The sequence below is a fragment of the Lygodium microphyllum genome, chromosome 21, assembly GCF_053477565.2.
Source record: "Lygodium microphyllum isolate KBCC chromosome 21, Lygodium_microphyllum_v1.1.10, whole genome shotgun sequence".
Lineage (NCBI taxonomy): Eukaryota > Viridiplantae > Streptophyta > Polypodiopsida > Schizaeales > Lygodiaceae > Lygodium > Lygodium microphyllum.
This window is the reverse complement of record NC_141155.1, coordinates 2,385,759-2,410,333: the sequence shown is the minus strand read 5'-3', so window position 1 is coordinate 2,410,333 and position 24,575 is coordinate 2,385,759. Positions and strand designations below refer to the sequence as shown.

Below are 24,575 nucleotides of genomic sequence, written 5' to 3'. Positions count from 1 at the left end.
TGTAGCATTTGCAGCCACAATAATATCAAATTCACTGGTTTAATTGACATGTATTCTCCATTTTTGCCTTAAGGTCTCTGAGTTTTGTCAAATAAATCATCCAAATCTGGTTTAAAACTCTTCACCTATTTTAACTCTTCCTACTAACTCTTTCAAATCATACATAAGTTGTAATTAATTGTCTGAAAACTATTGGATTCTTTTATCTTGACTTTTCACAAAATGAATTACTATTAATAAATCATCTACCACCTTGCTAACTTTGGGTGGTATAGCTGCAGGTTCATAAGGGTCTTCATATACATCTCCCAAATTTCTCTTCCCTTTTTTTTGAAAACAATTTTTACTTTTAACGACCCCTACAAATTGAATTGCAGTTTTCACTGTTGTTTTTGGAAGCTTCACAAAAAAAGATTTCTATTTTGACATAGAGCCTTCATACAAAGTATCCTCTAGAACATTGATAGACTTAGGAAAATCATCATCTAAAGGCACATTAGCTTTAGATGTCATTGCGACAATAATTTCTGATTCACTGTATCCTGTAGTTTTGAGATCATTCTTGATTTATTGTCAGCATCATCAAGAAACTTGTTGTGAACCGCGACCAAACTGACATCATTTTGTATCAAATTTGCACTGGACCTAAAAAATTTTCTAGGTTGTAATTTAGGTAGTACATATGTAACTCCCTTTTGTTCTACATAAGCAAAGATCATCCCTAATAGAGCTAGAATTTTAGAGACTATCGACCGCTTCCTTCTATCTTTCCCCATAACCTCCATTACAAACTTATGCAATAAAATATGAGCCCAATCAAAATTCACACCTCCTTTTGCTGTTGACAGCAACCCAAAATTGTCCTTAGACATATATTCTATTTTCACAAAAAACAAGACTTTCTCTAAAAACGATACGCATTGCTGGCATCAAACTTCATCTCGTATGTTTTTAATAACATAGTATGATTTCAATCCAAGTTTTTTGCCAACTTGCTTCTCTAATTCTTCATCTGAAACTTTTTCCAACTCTATAACACCATCTTAGGCAAAGTGAAAATATCTGAAAAAATCTATGGTGTAATTTCGATAGCTACATTTTTGCCCTTATACTCTTTAGCCTTTTGTAAAGTCTCAAACTGCTCTAAAGCTTTAACATTCCCTGCATACATAGCCCAAGGTAATGAAGCATAAGGTAACAATCACAATTGTTGAAGCCACTTTCTATTTTTAACCATGGATAAGTCCAAGGTTTCCTAGAGTTCTAGTAGAGCGAGTACAATAACTTGGTCACCACTTGAATTTTTTTCTCTTTTTGCAGCTTCAACACCATCTCTATCAAACTTGTGGCTGCTAACTGTGCAATCCTTTCATGAGCTTCCGCATGAGCCTTGCGGGTTAAAGGACTTCTTGAATACTTATCTTGCCTAAAGGCCTCCAAAGATGCACGCTTCACCATGGTAAGAAAAGGAGAAACACAAGCTCAAATGCAGAAGCTAACACAAAATTGAGCGATCACGCATCAAGAATAAATGTAGAGAAAAATCTCACGCATGCAATATGTCAAAAGTTTATCTTGCAGTTCAAATTTTCCCACGTAGGTAAAAGATGTGCAGGTCAACTCAAGTATATTTGATTGTACTCACATCAACATGAATTTGAGACAAGACCTCCCCATTCAAATTTGCGAAGCCAAAAACCATTCACCAACTTTTTTAATATTTGGCCATACTCATCTTGTAATTGAAATGTACCCTAACCCAAATCTTTAAAAATTTGGAAAGATCCAACATAACACAATTTTCAGCTTCCCCAGATGTTTACCCCCAACTTTGAGTTGTGCATCAAAACATAATCTCCTTCTTTGAATTGTCTCCTCTTGATACGACTATCAACCCATGATGCTCTTCTATTTCTAATTATTGTTGCAATATATGCACTCCGGCATCTGTCTTCATCCAATTGCAACAATTTAAAAACCCTTTCTTTCAATTATTATTCCATTGGCAACCTTTCAATCACATCAATTCTCATTGAAGGAACTATAAATTCCATGGGCTAGCTGCTTCAAGTCCATAAAACTAACTTGAATGGAGTTAAACGTGTGCTTACTTTGTAGGCCATGTGAAAATCCCATAGTGCTAAAGTCAATTTAACATCCCAGTCTTTCCTATTTTTAGCAATACTTTTCTTTAGAATTCTAACTAAAGCTTTATTATACTACTTTCAGCCAAAACATTTGCTTAAGGATAATAAACAAAAGACTTCTTGTGGTTAATCATATGGAGATGTGCCAATTTTCTTATAATCTTATTCAAAAAAGGGAAGCAAAGTTGTGTTTCATCAACATGGGTGGACGCAACAAGAACAAGAGTGGGATTCGAGATGACCGAGATGAAATCTCGGTGGCCCTTGGAATCGGGGCAAGTAGACCTCAATTTGTGATTGGGGAAGGATATGCAACAGAGCATGAGAATGAGATAGATGCTGCTATGCACGAAGAAGAGGAGCCACGGCACAAGCTCGACCCAATGGATGCCATGTGAGAAATGATGAAAAACTTGCTGGCTACCATGCTACCCAAAGCACTGGGGAAGGCTCAAGCCAAGACAGACAATGATGGGGAGATTCATCGGAGGCACCGAAGGAAAGAAAAGAAAGAACGGGATGGCTCCTCATCTGATGAAATGGGAAAATACAAGCCTCAAGCACCAAAAAAATACAAGGGTGAGAGGGACTCAGTGAGCCTAAACCGATGGATACGAGAGGTGGATGGCTACATGAAGTTACTCAAAGTGTCAAGCAAAAGAAGAGGATTGGTGGCGGCACAGCTGCTAGAGGGTGATGCCTCAAAGTGGCTGATGTATGAGGAAGAGCAATTTGGCAGAAAACTTACATGGGAGGAGTTGCAAAGGAGCATGAAGGAATATTTTATGCCAAAGAATGAACCATTTAAGGTCAGAGACGAATGGAGAAATCTGAGGCAGAATGCGAGCCGAATAAGAGACTATGTACAAAAGTATAGGTCTCTAATGCTACAGCTACCCGACATGGATGTAACCACCAAACTGCATGGTTTTTTATATGGAAATGCAACCATGGGCTCGAAGAGAAATAGAAAAGAAGGAGCCAAGAAGTGTGTTGGAGGCCATGACAATGGCTGAAAGGCTCACAGATTATGATGGCAAACAAGGAGGGGTGGGTGGTGGGTCTTCGCAAGGAGGCAACACCGCTCAGTCCAACTCAACATGGGGAAACCGACAAAATCAAGGATCATACCAAAACAACACGCAGGGAAATAGTGGATGGAGTGGCAAGCAACCCCTCTGACTGGAGTATACTGAGACTCGGTCAGAGACAACCCCAGCCAACAGTTCTGCCAGTTCCAGGACAACCACGTCAGGGGTCGGCCGAGGGAATAACTCAAACAGAGGAGGATACGGAGGAGGGGGTAGAATTGGGCAAGGAAGAGAAGGCGCTTTGTCTTGTCACTCATGTGGAGGATCGCACTTCGCAAGGGATTGCCCGAGAGGTGCAGCTTCATCAAGTGGCTCAAGATTTTCCTATGCTCAAGCAGACGCAGAGAGGTTGAGGTCAACAATGCAAATAACGGAGGTAGAAGATGAAGAGAAGGAGTGGGAACCTAAGGCAAAGGCAGGGGCAGTGGGGGCCAAGCCTCCAGCCACTATACCAACCTTCATTCCCAGTATATGCAATATGTTTGTTCAAACCAAGTTGGGGAACCACCCCCAGATGATGATGGTGGACACAGGGGCCACACATAGTTTCATAGCACCTCAAGTAGTAGCCCAGCTAGGAGTGAAGCCAGTGAGGGTAGAAGGGCTGCAGGTATCGTTTGTACAAGGGAAGTACAGGTATTGCGAGTTAACAAAAGGGGTCCCAATTCAAATTGGGCAGTGGCAGGCAAGCCTGGATTTTATAGTGGTCCCTATGGATGATTTTGAAGGCATCCTAGGCATGGATTGGATAGATAACCATGTCGTGCAGATATTGGGCATGAGGAAGAATAAAAGATACTTGCAAGCCCCTCAGTCAATGGTATGGATGCCATATTTTTGCACAAAATGCAAAGGCCACAACAAGTCACCGGCCGGAAATGCAGTGGATGCTAGGTTGGTGGTAACCAAAGTGAATAATGTAAGCAGCCAGGAGAAAGATAGCCCCACAAAGGTATGGATGCAGAAAGCACCAACAAAAGAGCAACCAGAAGAAGAACAATCGGAAAGAGCAAAGGAGATGGAAGCAATGGCGAATCAGGCCATGGAAACTACCGAAGAAGCACAAGTGGAAGCCCAAGGTCCCATGGAGATTACTGCCAAACAACAAGAGAAAGAACTGAAGCACCGGGGGGGCAGTTGAGGCTGTGCATGATGAGGCTCATTGAAGAGGAACCAGTGATTCAACAGATCATTTGGACAATAGGAGATGACAGGGTCTGAGAAGTCCTAGACAAGTTCGAAGATGTCATGCCCGACAAGCTGCCTTCAGGGTTACCGCCTTGTAGGAGTGTTGACCACCGAATCGATCTCTTGCCAGGAGTACAGCCGCTAGCTAGGCCAGCTTATAGGATGATAGGAACGGAGCTAGTAGAACTAAAGAAACAATTGGGAGAGATGGAGGCCTCGGGTCACATCCAGCCTAGTAGATCACCTTATGGTGCTCCAGTCCTATTTGTCAAAAAAAAGGATGGGCCTCTTCGCCTATGTACAAATTACAGGGCCCTCAACAAATCTACAGTGAGAAATAGGTACCCAATTCCGGTGGTAGATGAGTTGCTAGATCGGCTGCAAGGAGCACGCTACTTCAGTAGAATCAACTTAAGGTCAAGGTACCACCAAATCAGAATAGAGGAAGGAGATGAAGTAAAGACGGATTTCAAAAGCCGATATGGAAGCTATGAGTGGTTGGTCATGCCAGAAGGGCTCAGGAATGCACCAACAACTTTTTGTGAGCTCATGGATAAGATATTCATTAATTATTTGGATGACTTTGTGATCATTTACATTGATGATGTGCTTATCTACAACAGAACATTGGAAGAGCATGTACAGCACCTGGAGAAGGTCTTTACCCGACTCCGGGACAATCAGTTATTTGTCAAGCTAGAAAAATGCGAGTTTGTTGTACAAGAGATTGAATTTTTGGGCTATCTGGTCAAAGAAAATGGCATTGCCATAGATCCTAAGAAAGTACAAGCAATGAAGAACTGGGAAGCTCCTCGCAAAGTGAGCCAAGTGCGGGAGTTTTTAGGATTTATAGTCTTCTGCCGAAGGTTCATTCAAGGATACAGCAAGATTACTGCCCCGCTGACAGATCTGACCTCCAACTCAACCACGTTCCAGTGGACAGAGCAAGAACAGCAGGCCTATGAGTAGCTAAAGAGCATGATGATTCAAGCCCCAGTATTGAAGATGGTGGATTTCTCACGCCCTTTTAAGGTCCACACGGATGCGTCAAGTTATGCCATAGGTGGTGTGCTCATGCAAGATGTGCATCCTGTATGTTATGAATCAAAGAAGCTAGACCCAAGTGAGAGAAGGTGGGCGACTCACGAGAAGGAGATGTATGTAGTAGTACATTGCTTGAAGAAATGGAGGCATTATGTTCAAGATAAGCCAACCAAATTCTATACAGACAACATTTCTCTCAAGTACTTTCAAACTCAGCCAAAGTTATCACCAAAGCAGGCCTGATGGCAAGACTTTTTAGCAGAATTTGACATAGAAATCATTCACAAACCCAGCTCCTCCAACAAAATGCCAGATGCTTTAAGTCGACAAGCAGAACTTCAAGCCATCACAGTCTCGCAGAAGGCAGATTTGGAGCCCAAGTGTGGGAGAAAATGGATGGAAATGAAGAAGCTTAGCAAATCCTGAAGGAGATTGAAGCAGGAACTACCCCATGGGGAATGTATGAAGTCAAGAATGGGCTCATCTACTACCAAGGAGACATGTATGTACCAAAGAATGATGAACTCAAGAATCAGATATTATGGGAATGCCATGATAGTCCTATTGGGGGACATTCTGGTCAGATAAGGACCTTTGATCGCCTAAAGAGATTTTTCTACTGGCCCAAGATGCGAGAGGATGTCACCGAATATGTCCACACCTGCCCGACTTGTCAAATGGTGAAGGTGCAAAGGATGAAGCCAGCAAGAGAACTTCAACAGATGTCGATTCCATCCCGACCCTGGGATGTGGTAAGTATGGATTTCATCACAGATTTGCCTAAGTTGCATGGATGCACGGTGATCTTCATGGTGGTGGACTACCTCTCCAAACAGGCTCACTTCATTGCTATCGAGCCGCCGGTTACTGCACCAAAGGTGGCTGAGTTATTCTTTTCCAGGGTCTTCAAGTATCATGGGCTACCTCTAGCTATTGTATCCGATAGTGATCCCCGCTTCCTCAGCAACATGTGGTGGCAGCTCTTCAAGTTGATGGATACTCAGCTCCGTTTCTCTTTGGCATTTCATCCTCAGACAGATGGCCAAATAGAGAGACTCAACCAAGGCATTGAAGACTACATCCGTAGTTATGTCAGAGCTGATCAAAAGGATTGGGCGCAGTATCTCGACATTCTAGAGTTTCACTATAATGCTACCTTGCACAATTCCACTGGTTTCACCCCCTTTGAGGTAGCAATAGGTAAAGAAGTAATCACCCCTCTAGCCTTAGGAGCAGGTAAATAGTATGTAGAAGACCCGGATGCCGAAGAATTCCTGCTCAAATGGAAACAACGAATGTTGGCGGCCCAAGAAAGTCTCCGCAACAACAAGCTCCTCATAGCAAAGAGATACAATGCCAAGAGGAAAAACCATGTGGAGTTCTTTCTCGGCGATTTGGTGCTGGTCAGCTCCAAGAACATCGACTTACCTAAAAACCTCACCCCAAAATTCAACAACAGGTACTATGGGCCATACAAAGTCATCACCTGGCTCAACGATGTCACTTACAAGATCCAGCTGCCGTCGAATATATTAATCCATGATGCATTCCATGTTCAACTCCTCGGGTGATTCCATGTAGATACCCGGTTCGGGCGACAACGACCACTTCTAGCACAACTTGTTCAGCTTCCCTTCGAGCCAGAGATTATTCTAGACACGCGCTTCATCGGCAAACACCCGGGGCAAACACCCGGAGTTTCACATCAAATGGAAGAATCGACCTATGAAAGAAGCTTCATGGGTGGCAGAACCACTGGTCATCGAGCATGCTCGCGAGCTTCTACTCCAATTCTATGAGTGAGAAAACCCTGATTTGTATCATCCGCCTTTACCCCAGGAGCGATCATCTACCTCACAAATTGTAAGTGAGAAGTGGGCAGATAAAAGTGTTGAATCTTCATCAAAAGTCCTTCGCTCCACATCTGTAATCGAGTCATTGGGCAAGGCAAATTTAGGTCTAGGAATTGTTTATTTTCTGTTCAAATAAACAAAGACCTTATCTCACACTTGTATTGAGTCCGTGGATAAGGCACTTAGCGGGTTCAGACACTGATCTACTCACTAGGAGTGGATTAAGACCCCCGAATTTTGAGTCAACAAGTCCCACTCCCGCTCAATGAGGACATTGATCTTCCTTGTGGGGGGGTGTGTATGAGGGGGGATAAGCGCACAAACATTGTAACCAACATTTTCATCTCGCATTGCCTAGGTGTTCCCCCTCCACCTAGGCCTTGCGCCAACATAACACGAGTGTTATTTCTTGTAATCGCAAAGCCTTCTTGCAATCTACTTTCTTTCTAAGCAAAGTGCCTTCTTGTAAGCTAAAGGCGGGGAAAGACTGCGGGGGATCACAGTGAGAACCGTGGGTGACGAACGCAAAGTGGGAAGTTGCACGCTACGCAGGCCTTGTCCGTTACAACAGGTGGTTGGAGTATCCTCGAAGCCTCACCATAGGCTATGTATCTCATGGTTTTGGGTGCTTTTATGCCAAATTGGCATCAGTTTTGATGCATAGATACTTGTTGACACTTGTATGCTTATCTTTTGGACAGTGTTGATGTTATTTTGAAGCGTTTTGGGTTAAGATTTTGCTCAGCGTACAAAGGAGACTCTGTCGAATTTTTTCTAGGTCTTATGTGCATTTTTTGGCAGTTAGAACACTGTTGATGCGTGTATTGTAGAGATTTTGGTTGTTATATAGCCAACTTTCAGGGGAAATTCTGCCAAATTTTAGCCAAAAATTTTATGTGTAGTCGCCATAACTTTATGTGAGCTCTTAGAGGCATCTACTGTCACTAGAGAGTAGTTCAGCCTTGTATCTTATTGTGCACACATTCTACAAGCAGTATGGCATCTACTAGTAGCACAGAATACACTCTCTTTAACATTGAAAAACTTGATGGTTCCAATTATATGTATTGGAAAGAGCAGTGTTATAATGTCCTAGTCCAAAAGAAGCAGGTCAAACCAATTCGGCTAAAAGGTGTGAAGCTAGAAGATTTTGACGATGAGGAGTGGTTAGAGCTAGATGAGCTAGCCAGGTCTACCATCTTATTGACTCTTCATAAATCCGTTTACTTCAATGTAAAGGATACCATTGGTGCTTATGGGTTATGGCAAGCGTTAGAGCATCTCCATGGCAGAAAGAGTGCTCCTAGTCAGGTGTATTGGCTGAAACAACTAATCGACTTATGTAAGAAGGAGTCCACACCCATGAAGAACCACTTGAATGAGTTTAATACCATTTTGAGTCAGCTGCAGTCATAGGAAATTGAGTTCAGTGACTCCTTGAAGGCAATGTTTCTGCTAGTTACGTTGCCACCAGACTCATGGGATACTTACAGGACATCCATTAGCAGCTCAGCTCCAGTTTACAGGGTTGAAATACACTGACGTAGAGAGTAGCTTGCTAATGCAAGAGGTCAATAGAAAGACTGTTGATGAAGCTAAGCCTGCTAGTGCCATGAATGTATGAAGCAGAGGCAGGTCAAGGTCAAAATCTCGCAGTGCATCTAAAGAGCCTAGAGAAGGAAGATAGAGAAGAAAATCAAGAGGTCGTAGCAATATAGAATGCTACCACTGCCATAAGAAGGGTCGCATGAAGAAAGACTGCAGTATTTGGAAGAGAAGTCAATGATCTCATGAACAGAAGAGTAAAGGCAAAGGCAAAGATGCTAGTCACAATGCTGCTGTTAAAGATGAGGAGTTGAATGCTACTTCTCATCATGACTGTGATAGTGGGAGAGACATCCTCCTTGACAGTACCATAAATGCGTCATTTTTGGTTGCCACCGAAAGCTCGTATGAGCAGGACTGGATCATGGATTTAGGGGCATCATTTCATGTTACTCCACACACAGAGTGGTTTACTTCTTATGATAATAAGAGGTGTGGGGTGGTGCGTTTAGGCAACAGTTATGCATGTGATGTAGTGGGTGTTGGAGACATAAAGCTTGCTTTGCCAAATGGATCCTATTTATTGACGATGCTACACAAAAGGTGTGGGTATATCCTATCAGGAAAAAGGATGATCTGCTTAAAACATTCCAAAAATTTGTGGCCATGGTTGAGAATCAGATGGGCAATAAGCTTAAGTTCTTGAGGTATGATAATGGTAGTGAGTATATCTCCCGTGAATTCCAAGAATTTTGTGATGCTCGAGGCATCATAGGCTTTGATGATCTGTCTTAATAACAAAATCAGCCCCTAACAAGTAATGTTTCCAAATAGAGAGAGCATGGATAATTGCCATAAGCTCCTTCTCATAAATGGAAACATGTAGCTCTGCTTCTTTGAGGCACTGGCTTTCATAAGCAATGACGTGGCCCTCTTGGTTCAAGACTGCTCCTACACAGTCATCGGATGCATCGCAATGAACCTCAAAAGGCTTGCGAAGATCGGGGACTATGAGGATAGGTCCATGACTAAGAAGATAATTAAGCTTTTCAAAAGCTTCTTTCTGACTAGGGCTCCAATGAAATGGTACCCTCTTCTTAGTCAAATCATGAAATGGCCCAGCTATGGTGGCGAAGCCTCGGACAAAGCGCCTATAATAGGAGCATAGTCCAACAAAACTTCAGACGTCGTGGACTGTAGCTAGCATAGGCCATTCTACTATTGCTTGAATCTTCTCGAGATCCATTCTCACTTCGTTGTGAGACACTATATGGCCAAAGTAGTGAATTTCTTTTAAAAAGAATTCACTTTTCTTAGCATTCATAAATAGCTTGTGTTTACGTAATTCTGCAAACATTGTTGCTAAATGTTCATAATGCTGCTCTTCTATTTCTGAGAAGACTAGGATGTCATCAAAGAAGACACCCGTAAATCTTCTATATGGATGAAAATTTTGATCCATCATTCTATTGAATGTCGTTGGTGCATTGGTGAGACCAAAAGGCATCACTAAGGACTCATACAACCCGAAGGTTGTTCTAAATGAGGTCTAATGCACATCCTGAGGAGCAATGCGTATTTGATGATAGCCGCTCTTCAAGTCGATGAGATTGAAGATGCATGCTCCTTATAACTTGTCAAGAATGTCATCAATTTGGGGAATTGGGAATCGATTCTTAACTGTGATCTTGTTTAGAGATCTATAGTCTATGCACACACGAAATGTGCCGTCCTTTTTCTGCACTAATAAGACAGGTGAACAATATGGAGAAGTACTAGGTCTTATGAGACCCTTCTCCAAAAGTTAATTGCCTTGTTTCATTATCTCCTCCTGCTACATCAAGCTTGCCTTGTAAGGGGGCTGAAGGAGAACTTCCTGGGATCAGATCAATTCTGTGATCCTCAGGTCTGGAGGGTGGAAGCTCATCTGGGAGTGAGTTTGTGAAGCACTCTTCAAATCTATTCAACAACTTAATTCTGTTTTGCTCTAAAGAGGGAGAAGATGAAGTAGAGACATCTTTCTCTCTTGCAAAAATTAAGCATGCTGAAACACACTTCTTCATTTCTTTCTTAATTGCAATGTGATTGGCGATAGGAATGCGCTAATCACCTGCATCTGCATTTACAACATGGTGTTTCCCTTTATGAGAAAAAGAGAGGGTCTTATGAACATAATTTGGGATGGGATGCGTGTAGATGATTTTTCCGTGGCAGGTGTGGATCCATCAATTGTGAGCGTGATGACTAAGAGGCAACAAGCTTAGTTTCAGGCAGATTATGTTAGAGCTTTGCCCGAGGGTGTGCACCAACATTTGAATGGTGCCATTCTTGGTCCCCATGGTTTGGCTGGAACTGTGCAAACTCAATCCCACATCAGAATAGCATCAGAAGTTACTTCTGAGCCTCTCAAGCAAGCGTAGATGTGAAGGATGTGCATAATGAACATTCTACGCCAATCTTGTGCAGTGTCGCCTCAGAGAAAGCAAACATGCATAGAGAAGAAGCTGAGAAGACATCTAGGGAGGAATCTGCAAATGCTAGTATACTTACCATGCTAGACAATGTTTATGATACTGGAAAAGGTCCAAAACAGGAGAGCTTAATCCCTTTAGAGGAGTTTAGGCATGTGGAGGATAACCAATTAAGGGATACTTCTTCAGTAGAGGGTGATGATGACGATCTTGGCAATGTCGTTAATTTGAGGTATCCTTATGACTTGAAGTAGGTTTCAGAGGTCCTCTTTGGAGGAACACCTGACTTTTTCCAACTTTCAGGTTATTGAGCTAGGGGCCTATTTGCCTTGGTATGAATATTGGCATTTCCTAGATTATAGGTAATGCCTTTGTACGCCTGCAGTTTCATACATTCCAGAATGACCAGTGAACCTTGTGAGGTTATATGGTAACATGAAGGCCATTTTTCGTCAGGTAGAGAGAGTTTCATAAGTGGATGTTCCATTGATAGGAGCAAATCTATGCCGTATTCATGTAGCTCCTATTTAAGAGGGCCTCATTATTTGTTTCTCATATATGGATTCCCTTTCGCCTTCTGCATTTGGGACCTGGTTGGTTTGTATTTTGTGTTGGATGGAACCTGTGAGGAGGTTTACCATGTTTCCTCTCTATTTCGATGAAGGCATGTCTAAAAACTATGTAGAATGCAACTACTAGGTGGAAGATGGTTTCACTGAATGGCGACAAAAGGAGACTGGTTTACGTGGATGATGACAGAACTTGAATGACTACTGGAGCTGTGATTGATCTTTTTTGGATAAGGCTGTCATTGGTACTTCTTGTGACTTGCGGAGTATGGATTGTTGTATCGGCCAAATGGCTTGTTCTGTCTTCATGTCATGTGAGCCAAGTTATAATTTTGGTGACTGCTGTCTCACAACCAACATTTTAGCTAATTGACTATTTTGACCCTTGTGTGAGGCTTATTACTTTTATTTGTGCAAAAGTTGTGTTCAATTTTTAATGTTTGGTTCAATTTGTAGGTTTTGCTTACCAAAGTTATTATAAAAATGATAGTCCAAACATGTGTGTCTGTGTGTTTGTGTGAATCCATGAGCTTTTTGTGGAGATAAGCTTGGAGCACAAGGAGGCATGCAAAACTATTATTCATCAGAAATGGTGCTTTTATAGTACCTCTCACCTCTATTTTCACCTCTATGCCATTATGCATGGGAGTTCAGCAGTAAATCTGCCAAATTAATGAAGTTGTGGTTGCACTTTGTGAAGTTAAGCTTTTAAGATCTTTCTAGATTGATTTAGATTAATAGCTTTTTATTTCTCACCTTGCTTTGGTCTCAAGGCAAATCATTTTTTAGGCCTTGGAACGAGTTAATGACTTTTTTTAAAAAAATTTAGTTGTGCATTTTGGTTTGAGAGTTTGAATCTGCATCACAAGTTAAAGTCAAGGTTTTTTTTTTGCCAAAGATCATTGCCATCTTACATATTAATGGTCTTTTCTTTTCTCTTTCTAGTTCAAGTTTGCTATGAGAAGTGTTTCACTTTGGGTTAAATGTGAAATGTTTGAATCAAGTTGAAGGGCTCACTTGCAATATTGAAGCATATTACTCAACTTGAAATAGATCATTTCTCTTGGAAGGGTATGCTGAGAAAGCCAACAAAAAATCAACAATTTTCGAGCCTTGTACTGCTACCATGTTGGAGTTAATGATTCTAATCTCATAAGTACATGTGAATCCTTGATGTGATGAGTCCAAGCATGCAAGAATAACATCAGAGTAATTTTTGTGTTATGCTTCAACATTTGCATCCATACCATGTCATACAGTTTTTTTGTCAATACATGGATTTTGACTCTAAAGAATTGACATCAAGCCTTGATAGCTAAAGTTAGAATTTTTCTTTTTGCCTCACGAATGTTGAGCCATGTTTTTTTTAAGTTGTCACATATACATCATGGTAAGTAAATTAGTAATAAAGATATGAAGCGTTCGCAATTTGTGGATATCTCAAACCTGGCTACTAAGAGCTAAGCTAGCATTTAGTGATTTATGTTTGTTTTTCACTTACAAAACAATATATATTTAAGGTGAACACATGTATTTTTTCAAATATGACATGCGTGGTTATGGCACACATGATTTAGTGATGTGCCTATGTTGACCATATGTTTTTGCAAGTTATTTTGAAGCTGAATGTGAGGAAACATTGGTTTAGTTTCACTGATTAGGTTTTTACTCTAAAGTTTAATATTTTTCTCTCCTTGTTTTACTGGGCCTTTTGCATTGTATGTGTGTTTGTGGAATAATTATGGACATTTTACTTATTGGGAGTGTCTTTGTATTGTCTCACTGATAATAAGAGTAGGTTAAGTGGCGTTCTCTTACTGCTAGCAGTAGTTTTTCTACTCATTCCTCTATTGATAGTTTGGACTCTAGTTGGTATTTGCCTATGGAAGCAATGTCTTTGACAAAAGTTTTGCAAATCGATGAAACTGAATGCTGGTAATGTGATCTGAATTATTGTGCAAGCTGGAATAAATGAAGATGTTTAGTCATTTGAATGAGAGCCTACTACCATCTGTTCAACTTCCTGCTTGTAGAAAGAGGACTACTTGTGGTGAAGCATGCTGCTTGACTTTAACCTGAAGTCTTGTGGGTACATATGGTGTAAATCATGTTAAGTGATCAACCAGGCTCATGGCTTTGATTGGCTAGGAGTAGTGATCTTGAAGTAATTACGTTGTGTCACTATAGCGATTGTATAAAGCTCCATGCCTTTGCTTAGGGGTTTATGTCGATTATACTATTTGATTCAGTTGATGTGAGGCTCAGTTAATGATAGTCTAGGTTAGACAATCTTTGCCTTGCTCATGTCACTCTCAAAAGTTGAATGGTTACACCTAGTGGACCTACTAGTCCAGTGGTCGTGATTGCTTTCTGTCTTTCTAAAACATGTATTAAAGTTTTTAGTGAAAAGCTTTTATTGTGGTTTGCCCTAGTATACGATGAGATTGATTCTGGTAAACAGATTAGTGTTGAGTTAAAACAGGTAAAAGTCCTTTATAGGTGTCAGTCATTGCGATATCAAATGCGTCTTTGTTGGTGGTCTGCATCTAAGGTGTTGATTGGATTAATCAACTACATAACGAGGAAAGTTTTCCATCCCTATTTTCATGTGGCTCATAATGTCAAACTCTCAAAAGAGAAGATTGAGGCTGTGTTGCTTCTGGTAATTTGAAAATGCCCAAGGGATTTAATTGGTATGTTTAGGAAAATGAGAAACTAATTTGGCATTCTGACTTGTATGGAAGCAAGATATAAAAAGACCTTTTATGCATCTTTTTTCAGCAATTGTCTTTAAAACTTCTGGTAGGTGATTGCTAAACTTCTGAAAACATTGTCAACCCTTAAACTGGTCTATCAGCCGTGCTAGTTTCTTTTCTTTTCTATTGAGGCAATAAAATCTTATTCTCATGTTTTTCTCAGTTATGTTACATGTAGCCCATACCTCTTCATCATTGTCTCATCTGTCCATTTTCTGGTGCTAGCAAAGAATCCTATCCCGCCTCTTTCTATGCTCAGCTTTCTCCATTGTTTGAGTCCCTCCATTGTTTCAGTCCTACACTTGCATTCAAAGTAATTTCTACATTTCAGAGTACATAGAGAGAGAGAGAGAGAGAGAGAGAGAGATGATACATTCCTTTCTTTAAACCCTTGTTTTTTATATCCTCTTCAAGCATCCCAAAAGACTCTTTTTTGTTCCCGAAATATTATTTGTTGCTCCCAAAAGATTCTCGGTTATACAATCCAAGTGTTTAGAAAAGATTTTACGTTCACAATATGTAGGAATGGTTATATGGAAAAATAAAAGGCAAAAAGAAAATAACCTAGAATTTTGCACCTTGGAAAAAAGCTTTACTCTTGCTCTCGTGTTGAAAGAGATCTTGCCACAACTAGGCTTTCAAAATGATGGTGTGATTAAGCTAGAGATCTTCTTAGCCAAACTAGTCATCCCAAATCTACACAATTTTTGGATATCGACACTGCAAAGCTCCAAGTATGCATAGTATAACAATAGGAAGGGTGTTTTCCTTTGTGATGCTTATGGAGGATACTCCTTTGTTTTAATAGAGAGTCTCACAGCTTCACGCACAGAGTATGTCAATACCAAGAGGGACTCAAGCTTGGGACAGTGTGGGGCCACGCTATATTGCCAATCTATGTGTGCGAAAGCAGGTTAGTATAGTGATGAAACTAATGTGCTGCCATGGAAAACTATTGAAGATGTATATTAGGGATTGTGATAAGATTCTATCAACACTCCTCTCCACTTAGCTCAAAATGCTCAAATGTAATCAAAAGAGTCCAATTAATAATTCTGAAGAAAGTCTCAAATCTACACAAACTTGGAGCTCCATTATGCAAACTACTTGCATATTCTAGTAGATAGGATTCTAAGAAAGCTTATCATGAAGTTTAGTGGAAATCCAAGAGTTTTCATACCAAATCTAAAATGTGATACAACAATGTATGACATGCACTTGTGTCAAATACAACTAATGATGATCCTCATGCTCTGAGGACTCTCCAAGTGGTTTTGAATCTCAAAACAACCCTCTCCACACTTAGATTTGATTATCAAAACCCAAAATGCATTGGGGTTGAAAATTACATGGGACGAGAAACGCTCCGCAAAACACAACACAAATCAACACAGAAAGAAACTAAAAATAACAAGCACATGAAATTTGGTTCAAAAATACTCACTCACCTTCATGCAACAAAAGATTGTGCAAGAAGGCAGAAACTCCAAGAAGCTCTTTCCAATTCAATTTCAAGTCTAAAAAGTCCTTACAAAAATTGATGAAATGAAATATAATCACTTCTTTTTTATGTTTACCTTTTAAACTCAACTTTACATGTTGAAAGCTTCAAATCAGCCCCATCAATTACAAAAATGAACCTCTATCACTTCAATTTTGAAAACTTATTTACAAAATTTTGGTTATAATTGTCCACACAACTCCCTTGACCTAATCTGGTATCTGGCCCAGCAACATCGCATAGGGTTGCAACATCGAATTGGAGGCATTAGTAAAGCAATTCTGAGCCAATGGAGAGGGTCCATCGTCAAGAGCTTGAGTGAAATTGATGAACAACTATGTGCTAAGCTCGTATAAGTTGGTCCCTAGAATTCATCTGAGATAGTAGCCCTCAATAGTCTCATTTAAGAAAATGAAGAAGTAAGACAAGGGCACAACATAAGAAGATCTCATGTAAAACAAAAAGCCACCCTTCCTCATCCGCCCTGCATACACAGAATTGTTGCTCACTCTCTCCTTGTCATTTGGAAAAGCTTGCCCCTGTAGCAAAATGTCCTGAAAACCATCAAAGCTTTGCCATACCGTTTCATTCATGGATTTATACATCACTAAATTTCCATTCACTAAATTGCTAGGAGCCATAGGCTGGCCTCTGAGCTCTTACCCTGGCATCATCCAATAAGTTATCTGCCAGCCATTGAATATCCGACGGCTTCAACTGTCTGGTAAAGGATTCTATGATTGAAGGCCTTATTCAGGGTGTTACTTTGCCTAATGGTTTGCAACAATGCCTTTCTCAATTTGTGGATGATACAAATGCCTTGCTCTCTAATGATCCCAGAACGATAAATCAATTTTGGACAGATGTAGAATGCATATCATAACTTCGATGAGATGTATCACCCAAAAGTATTTTGAACCAGCTAAATGTGAACATGCCTAGAAGAAAACCAAATTCCACCAAATTCTTCCTTTTTCAAGCATCCCCTTGTTAACTTTAGTCACAAAATTTTTTTTCTAACAAAAACAAAGACAGAGTGCAAGCCATAAATTGACCATATTTGGACTTCAAGCATAGGAGAGGGCTCCAAATTTTTTTTTTTCCAACCAATCAAAATAAGGACAGACGTGAAACTCAGCCGGTATTTTTGCCAAAAAATGATGAATTTGCTGGATTTTCAACTAAAACATGCAAAAATTCAATGTTTTTTCAAAGATAACCTTGAAATCCAGCCAGTATTTTGCAATTTCAATCGATTCAAAATAGTGTTAAGGCCAATTCAAAATAGTGTTTCTGTGAGCACTGCATAGGAGAGAAAACACTCTAAACAAACATTTTCCTCTAAAAATTGACTTTTTCTATATTCTTCGCTAAATACCCATCTTTTCCATTAGAAATTGGACTAGGTTTCAAGCTTGTCTTGAAGCAAGCCAGTTGATTTGCACACATTTGAGTGTTAAAAATGGCAAATCCTTCATTTTTGGCATAATAATCCGATGAATTTTGAATTGCCCTTTATCACTGGTTGATCTATACCATACTTGAGTGACTTCGCAACATGTTTTAGAGAGAACTCCATTTCCTCAGCTTAGTTCTCAAACCCTCAACACGGTGCAATCCCACCATAGAACATGTGGTCTTTTGGGCACATGTGGCAGCATTTTGCAGCTTAGAGGCTGCCCCCTTCCCCCCCTCCACCATCTCTACTCGCACAGTTAAGGAGAAGGGTGCATAGCAACCTACAAGATGACAGTGAATGAGTCTATAGAGGCATTTGCAGATGACAAAAGCAACTGTGGTGGCTGCACCACACTGTGCAAAATATATCTCAATCTCGTGCATCTCAGTCTCATAGGGATTTCTTGGCTAAGCTTACAACCTCTTTGAGTCCACAACCAAACACAATTTTATGATTTTACTAGAACTTCGCCCAATGTAAACCAACTAACAGAATCATAACTTTGATAAGATGTATGTTACCCAAAAGTGCCATTGAATCAAGCTGACAATCAATTGCAAAATATGGCATTAAAGTATGCGATTCCTTTAGAGCTATGGTCTAAGAAGGAACCCAAAAGTGCCATTGAATCAAGCTGACAATCAATTGCAAAACATGCCATTAAAGTATGTGATTCCTTTAGAGCTATAGTCTAAGAAGGAACCCAAAAATTTTCAGAAGAAGCTGAGCCCAAGTCATATAAGTATATCTTTGTGGAATAAGTTGTAAATGGAAAGATAGACTCTCATCTTTGGCACTTGCATTCTTGTAAAATTATCTAGAGTTTGCATGTAATTTGTATGATTTTCTGGAACATATAGAAACCAATAGTCTTGAACTCAATGTGCTTCTTTCCAAGTTGTCATTTGATTTACAATACAATTTCTTTCACCAATACCACCAAAAACAGGGCTTGGCTCATCTGTCCAACACTGTGAAGGTACTCCTAGCATTTTGAATGCCTTCATGATGATAAGAACAGATTGTTGAACTCATCTCTGGGAAAAATGTACACATAAAAAAGACCTCCATAGAACAATGCCAAGAGCGCTTGAGGATTATTCAAAAGAATGCAAGGCACACCATTAATGTGATCCTTCCTCGTTCACTGTAATAATGCTTAGAGCCGCCTTATGCCTAGAAATCAGTGGGTTGTATGTATGGGCATATAGATCTTCTGAATGTGGTAAAAGCACAACCATATCTTGATTGTTCTCCGAGCCCCTTACAAAAGGGTTTTGCCCGGGTCTCATCGGAACACTGCTTAAACTCCAAGAAATTGTAAGCATTGCCATCTCATGTGTAGTCTCATCTAGAGAGAACAGACACTCTACCCTCGACTGCACTAGTCTGCATGCTTGCCTCTGACAACAGCCATGAAGAGGAAAACCCGCTTTTTCCGCCGCATCTTTGGACTCTCAAGCAAAGTCCCAGATGACATTTTGTCAAATCCATTCACAGCTACTTTACCATCAACGCAATTGACATCTAAGTGACCTGATGCATTTGTCTCCAATGCAACCATAATTTTCTTGAATGCTGCATCATGGTTGCTTTGATTTCCTGATCAGCATCTCGGCCATGTATGCTGGAGAGATTTTGTGAGGGATCCTTGACATGGCAGCCTCAAGCGCAGGAAACATTGGGTGATCTTCAATGCCTAAATAACTGCTCATCGGCTTCTTGAGAGCTGGAAAGGTCCAATAAGACAGCAAGATGTGCATGTCCATGCGACTTGGCCGAAGAAGGGCAGGATAAAGCTTGTCCTTGAAATTGGTAGTGAAAATAAGTATGCGTTCCTCGCCACAGCATGACCATAGCCCATTAGTAAAATTGAGGAGCCCATGGCAAGTAAGCCTAGTTTTACCATCACCTGCCTTGCCTGCACCAAACCATGATCATCTTCAACTGTACGATCACCTAACTGCACGGAGCAATCAATATCCTCAACGACTACCACCGCACCGGTTTGCTTCTTGTGCCAAAAATAATTTGTTTTAGAGATAATATAGAGTTTTTTTGCATTTTTCTTTTATTTAGTATATTATAAAAGTAAAAATAGAAAATCTGCTTGAAGCTCAGTTCAAAGAGTAAAGGCGCAATGCTAGAATAGAGCAAACGAATCATCAAAGACAACTGGCGAATCTTCAAGGTCCAACAGGGATACAAAAGGGGAATCACCAGTAGACTAAAGATACTTCAAGAATATCAAAGCTAGAAATTGAAACAGACAAAATTAGCAACAGGAACATGAAGTTCAACGCAGTCATACAGATGACTATTGATACATATTTCAGCTGATAAAGAGCTACAAGGTTTAAATTTAAGGCTTTATCACACCTCTTCTACACAAGAGAGTTACATGGTCAAAAGTATTACAAGCTAAAATTTAAAGAAAAGAGAATGATACTTCCCAAAAAGGAGGTACATATTCTTAAAACAGTCTCCATTAACAAGTGCTGCTAAGTTCAAGACAATCAAGCTAATGTGGGTAAACACACATTTAAACGAGGAAGTCTTGTTCTTCTACCGAGCACCTCAAGAATAAACTGCTGAATCAAGGTAGCGTGCATGCCCAACAAAGCACCGAACCAAAAGCTTTCCAAGGACATTACCAGCATGTCCGAGGACGGACATTGACTAGGTGCAAGAGAGTGTTGGAGCTCAAAAGTCCAACAGTCCAAAGTCCCAAAAAAGTCCCATAAATATGTACAAAATCCCATAAATCAATGTATAAAAGAGTCATCAATTGTATAAACAATGATGGAATGGGGTCAGATGAGGCTTCCAAGTTGTAAGTCATGATGACTGAGTGATTATGAGTGAGTGGGAGTACTTAAGTGAGCTCGTAGCTCATTTGTAAGGACCAGCAGTGAAGAGACTAAGTAAAGCGCTAAGAGAGCTTTTTGAGCAAATCTTCTCGAGCTTGTTGCGTGCGTTCTCATTATTATTATTTAGTGATGCTTTATAGGTATGTTCTAATACTGATTAGCTACTGTTTGATCGTGGTCGTGCATATTTTTGTGGTGTGTGCACATGCCTATCAGCGTAGACCCACCTAGAGCATCAGGTAGTCATATCTAGCTCTAGAGAAGTCCGTTTCCAGATTCAAGACCACCACTAGAGTCTACTCAACTAGGAGATTAGGGGTGTAGTGAGAGTCGTCACTTTTTGTGACCTGCACAAACACATACGCGTATGTGTTCCGAAACTATTTGATTGACCTAAAGAAGTGTTGTCTAGGATTTGACCATATGCTTGTGTTCCCTAGAGTCTAGCGATCATCTGATTCAAGTTTGGATCGATTCCGAGTCTGTTTTCTTGCTAGATCTGATATTTAGCATTTGGCATAGCAGATACGTTTTAGGATGATTCGACAAGACTTGAGTGATTCTTGGCATAGAGGGCTAGCCTAGACCACTGTGTGAGTTAGTAGGATAGTTGAGGTAGAGTTTCGTTACTCCTAGAGATCACAATAGTTAGTTGTAGTTAGATTGCCTAGTAGAGTACACACAGTAGGAGATTAGTGATAGTGCACCGTTTGGTACGATTGGCCTGACAAGCCAGGTTATCCTCCGTATGTTTCTAGTCCATGGTCCCCTCTGGTATTGACTCGTAGTCGAGTTGTCTTCTAAGGTCACTACACTATGATGAGGTGATGGTGTCCACTCTTCTTGGCTAGTGACAGCAGCACATGATAGGTTGAGTATGGATAGCCTTAAACAATATATATATATATATATATATATATATATATGTGCGTGTGTATGTGTATATGTGTGTGTGTGTATACACACACACACACACATATACATAATGTATATATGTGTATGTATACGTACGTACATACATACACACTCATAGAGAAGAACTAAAGTGCATAACCTCCCCAAAAATGCTTGGCCATGATCTTTCCCTTCCTCACATCCAAAGTTGACAAGGATGTTGCCTGTCTCACTTGTCATTGATAGCATGCTTTGGGCCACACACTCTCTTTCCATTCTCTCTTTATGATTGCTTGAACTGGAATGCTCATCCTTCTTATGTGTGGGAAAAAGTATGGTTCTTTTTTTCTTGTTGTTATAAGTATGGAGCCTAGAAAGCCTTCCCTTCCTTTTTTTCTGCAATAGCCTGTTCTATTGCTTTTTCTTGAATTTGATCCATGTCTTGCCTTTAGATTTAGTGGAAGTAGGTTTATATTTTTGCCATAAATGTATTGGATACAACAAGTCCCCCTTTCTGCATGGGTTGAAGTGAAAAACACTTCTTATACATGGGACAAGGTAAGGGCTTTTTTAATAGCTTGTACTATTGCTTTTTCTTGAATTTGATCCATGTATGGAAGGGCTTGCAGTACGCTCCATGGCTATGTGATGTTGGCTTTGCTCTTGTGTGAAAGAACTTGCATGTTGTCCATATAACTCTACAATGTTGGATTTGTTTCATGTATGGATTAGCCTAGTCTAACAGTTTGTAGCTAAGTGATGGTGGTAGCCCTGTTGCATGTACGTACATACATACACACACATAGAGAAGAACAAAAGTGCATAACCACCCCAAAAATTCTTAGCCATGATCTTTCCCTTCCTCACATCCAAAGCTGACAAGGATGCTACCTGTCATGTATGGATTAGCCTAGTCTAATAGTTTGTAGCTAAGTGATGGTGGCAGCCCTGTTGCATGAAGAACCTTGTATCTTAGCAAATGATATGCCGCCCATTCAACTCTACAATGTCAGATTTGCTTCATGTATGGATTAGCCTAGTCTAATAGTGTGTAGCTATAAGTGATGGTGATACCCTTGTTGCGTATGAAGAACCTTGCATCTTACCAAATGATGTACCTCTTATCCTCATGTTGGTTACATTACATGTTGATACACAATGCTTTGGTCAATCACATTCATAATTAGTTATGTTGCTTTGATTCCTTGTAATCACAATATGGTTGGTATTATGTTCACATCGTAAAGGAATGCTTGATTTGTGCATAGGGAAAACGATAATTAATTGGACCCTACAGTTTAATCACAAAATATAGCACTGAACTTAAAGCTTGGATATATTTCAACTTTGGAGTACTTGTCGACATGGTAAGGTAAAGCTTAATGCATGAAAAGAAATTCATTATCCTTACATTTGCAATTCACCTCAAGGAATTTTGATATTCAATGGAAGAATAAAACTCTTTGCCAAAAGAAATCTTAGCTAAAATTTTAAGAAATGAACTAAAAACAATGACTATTGAACTGCATAAAACCCTCCTCCTCGAAGTTGATTTTTAAAGTTGTGAATCCTATGCTTTGGGGGAGGGGTAGACTCTCTCTCCTGTTAACTTAAAAGGGGAAGGAAAGGCTAGAAAATGAGGTCAGAGTTGACGCTATCTTTCTCAAAGGCCGAGAGAATTTGCAACCCTCAAACAACACGGAGGGAAACATCGAGAGGGAGGAGGAGATCACTTATTCAATCTTATGAACAAACAACTATTCAAAACTTTTCAAGGAACGTAGATTTGGTTGCCACTGTTGAAGTGACTACGCAGACTATGGTGGTTGAACCCACCACCTTGGTGATGCAAGCCCAACCCTCTTCCAACTAAGCTAGCCCCCTTGGGCAACAAGTAGCCATTCCTAAACAAGAAATGAGAGAGAGAGAGAGAGAAAAGTACATTACTAACTCCTTGACAAAAGGATTTATTTTATTGGGAAAGCGATAGGGGGGGAGGCATGTGCTAATGCCACATAGTACATAGATTTAGGAAAGGAAAGGGGAAGGCAATGTGTGGGGAGGGATGTGCTGATGCCGCATGGCCTGGCTACTCATCCACAAGTAGTTCCCACCATGCTACAATACCTGACAACCACATAACTTGATGAGATTCCTTGCCTAAAGTCACCATAAAATGGGATAGCTCTTGGTCATATAGATGAATGCTCTAAATCTTTTAGACAACCCAAAAAAAACTTTGCTGACCTCTAAAACAAAGTAACATCACTCTCGCATGGTCCTCCCATTTACTCTTCGCAATATTCCAAAAACACAAACAGAAAATCAAATAAAGCGTCTAATGCTAAAATTCTTAAGAGGCTTTCCGTGCTTCTCTTCGCACACTTTGCCTTTCTCCTTGCCCTATGAATTACCTAACAACCGACGGGGCAGCGGCAGTCGGACTTAGAACCCAGAGAGTTGCAGCATCGGGCGAAGTTGCTGAGCCTCTCGCTGATCTGGTTGGCGGGGCAGTCGTTGCCGGAAACGGCTCCTCCGACGTTCTGGCAGCAGGCAGCGGTGGCCTGGACGTTGCCACCGCACTTGCAGGCCTCTGCGGCAGATAGCAGAGCGACGATGGTGAGGATAGCTAAGTAGAACTTCATGATGGCTACTGGGGCTATTAGGTGTCTAAAAGAAGGGTGATGGTGAAGAGCGACGATGCCTGTGTGTGTTCTTATAAAGGAAGATGGGAGACGTGTCGAATGGTGTCTTTTTTCTTTTTTCTTTTCTAAGAATGGTGTGCTATCCTTGCAAGACTCAAGTCTTTTTTAATGCGGTCATGTTATATTATAGTCGATATAAGGCTATCTTGTTCCATTTGCCTTGTTCCATTTCCCTCTTATAAGTATATTCATGTAAACTTTTATGATCATTTTGTGTTTTTAAACCATTTGGATTGGACTCGTGTGGTATAAATAGTCTCTACAACTTCATGAGTCTATTATTTAGTTCCATTTATAACCTACACGCAATGTTTTGGTAGATATGATTTTCATAGTCATCATTTTCTATGGTCAAATATTTAGCCTTTTCCTTATTGTTCTCCTCATGGCTGGGTTGAAAAACCAGTCAAGTTTGATAAAATGATCTATTGGAATTTCGTCTTTCTTGGGGGAAAGTTTCTCTGAAACTTTAATGGGTCCAC

At 40.4% G+C, this 24,575-nt stretch overlaps 1 long non-coding RNA gene across 1 annotated transcript; it reads right to left on the bottom strand.

The window, feature by feature from the left end:
* Positions 1-23,342: 23,342 nt before the first annotated feature.
* On the bottom strand, positions 23,343-24,210 carry LOC148017701 (uncharacterized). The gene is made up of 2 exons (XR_015687691.1): positions 23,803-24,210; positions 23,343-23,515 (listed from the first exon to the last, which is right to left on the bottom strand). It is a non-coding gene; the product is annotated as an uncharacterized LOC148017701 (long non-coding RNA).
* Between the last annotated feature and the right edge of the window lie 365 nt (positions 24,211-24,575).